The sequence below is a fragment of the Grammomys surdaster genome, unplaced genomic scaffold (assembly GCF_004785775.1).
Source record: "Grammomys surdaster isolate TR1022 unplaced genomic scaffold, NIH_TR_1.0 126972, whole genome shotgun sequence".
Lineage (NCBI taxonomy): Eukaryota > Metazoa > Chordata > Mammalia > Rodentia > Muridae > Grammomys > Grammomys surdaster.
Window position 1 is genome coordinate 6,946 of NW_021621757.1, and position 2,536 is coordinate 9,481.

General features: G+C 43.6%; 1 pseudogene; it reads right to left on the reverse strand.

Annotated features, from left to right (window-relative positions):
• Positions 1 to 353: 353 nt before the first annotated feature.
• On the reverse strand, positions 354 to 964 carry LOC114615616 (annotated as a pseudogene).
• Between the last annotated feature and the right edge of the window lie 1,572 nt (positions 965 to 2,536).

The window sequence follows — 2,536 nt, forward strand, 5'->3', positions numbered from 1 at the left end:
GCACACTGTGCCTCCTCTCATAGCCTTTCCTCCCATCTACAGGCATCTCAGAGTGACTGGGTAAAGTTAAGGTGGGAAGGGTAGCTGTACTGGTTCCCCTCCTTAAAGAACAAGGAAGATTGGGAGATTTTGTAGGGTCCAGTGAACCACCCTGCCCTTCATCGTGACAAAATTGGGGCCACCAGGTACACTTTCTTTTGATGAAGAGGTAGTTTGCCATGGCATTAATATAGTTCCTCTCTTTCAATGCATTTCTGAGGTCTTTAATTTTATGCTTTATTAAAAACATTTCAGGAGCAGTATTGGGCTCTGGTACTTGAGGAATTTTTTCTGAGGATGTCAATGTGTCTTGCTCATGGCGCAGCCATGGGTGTGCTAATATTTCTTGGATGGATGGTCTTGATGTGGGGTCTATTGTCATTAATCTCTTCAATAGGTCTTGAAGGTCTGGGGAGAGGCAATATGGGATCCAGTAGCTCTGGGATAGGATCAGGTACTTTATCTTGGAGTGCACTGTCTCTCTAAATGGAAGTTGGCCGACAACTAAAACGTACAAGAGCACCCCGGTACTCCAAATATCTGTTGGAAGGCCGTCGTAGGGTGTATGATGGAATACTTCAGGAGCACAATATTGTGGTGTACCGCACAACCCCCGAAACTTTTCCCCTGAGGCCAGTCTTTTGCTTAACCCAAAGTCAGTTAGTTTCACATGCCCCTCCCAATCCAATAGGACATTCTCGGGTTTGATGTCTCGGTGGACAATATTCTGACCATGGATATAGTTGATGGCCAAAGACAGTTCTGTGAATATGGTACGTGCCTCTTCCTCCTGTAGACGCCCACAGTTGTTGATGTGTTGCCACAGGGATCCGCGGGCTGCGTATTCCATCACAAGGTAGGTTTTGTGGTTGGTGTCAAGAATCTGAAGCAACTGTACTATGTTACTGTGGTGAAGCGTTCTCATTAATTCCATCTCTGAAACAATTAAGAAATCCATCCTTGTGCCCTTCGTCAGTACCTTGATGGCGACCATTGTCTGGGTCCTAAGGTGGAGAGCCACTTTGACTTCTGCAAAAGACCCTCTATCTAACGTTCCCAAGATGTAGTAATCCTGGGCCAGGGTGTTCCCTTCGTGGCAACTGGCCTCCAGCTCCCTCGACATCATACTTCCCTTCTCTTGGTCGGAGTCTCCAGGAGCAACAGCAAGAAAGGTGGCAGGGAAAACAAATTGGAATTAATTTTAGGGAAGCTTACTGCTAGAGAGTCTAAGATTAAAAGTCAGAGAGACCTCCAAGGACAAGTCTGGCTATGCCTTAAGGGCACTGGGAAAGCAGAATAAAGCAAAGACAGACACAGTGAATGGAAAGAAGGAAGAAGGATCAGAGCAGAAAGAGCAAGGGCAATGGAAGACAAGATTTTAGTCAGGAAAAGAAGGATCCCCATTTCAAAGGACAGAACATTGACAAGCTTACCTAAGACATCCATTTTGAAGGCAAAGCACTGAGTTAAAGCTCAAACTTCAAGATCAAGATAGCTTTACTCAGAAATGCGTGGGTAAATGCAGTCTGCCCCAGTAGACACAGTATATACACAGGATGGGGGCAAAAATCGCTCAGCACCTATGAATAAGGATGAAAAATCTGTCAGTTTTTCTGGAAATGGATGTACTTTGAGGTCACTGTGTTACACAGAGTAACGTAACCCAACAGAGACAGTTGCCCCAATTTTTCTTTAGATGCAGGATCTCAGTGGTTTGAGGCTGGGCTAAAGGAAATTGGAAGTATGTGGAAACTGGAGCATAAGAGGCAGGATGAGATAGAGAGTAACAGAAAGTGACAAAGTCAAAGACAAGTCAGGAAAAGAAATGTGGATGTTGGCCAGGCAGGGATGCCTCTCAGATTTCTTCCCACATTTCATCTCAACGCTTGGCAGGCAAGACAGGCAAATCTCTGAGTTTGACGCTACCGTGGTCTACAGAGAAAATTCCAGGTTAGCCAAGTCCACACAAAGAAACCCAGTCTACAAGACCAAGAAGAGCAAACCAAACTAAATTAGGAAAGAGAAAGAAAGAAAGAAAGAAAGAAAGAAAGAAAGAAAGAAAGAAAGAAAGAAAGAAACAATAAAGAATTAAAGAAGGAAAGAGGAGAAAGGAAAGAAGAAAGGAAGGAAGAAAGGAAATGGATGGATGTTAATCCACAAAGAAAAATGAAAAACCTAAACAAACAAACAAACAAACAAAAACAAAAGGCAAAGCTGTAAGCAAATTCCCCCACATGAATAAAGTCACATAAACAGAAAACCAAACCTCTGAGCTTGTGTAAAGAAAACACTGGGAAGAACTCACTGTGTGTAAGTGTAGCTGATGGTCAATGTCAAAATCCAAACAATCCGATCCAATCACAAACCACCAAGTTCAATCTAACCACCAACCAACAAGTCCTACAGATCACCAAACGGCTCTCTGTACAGAAGGACACAAAACAGTCCAGACAGTGCATTATATGATCAACTGTCGGTCATTCCTCACAATGGCTCT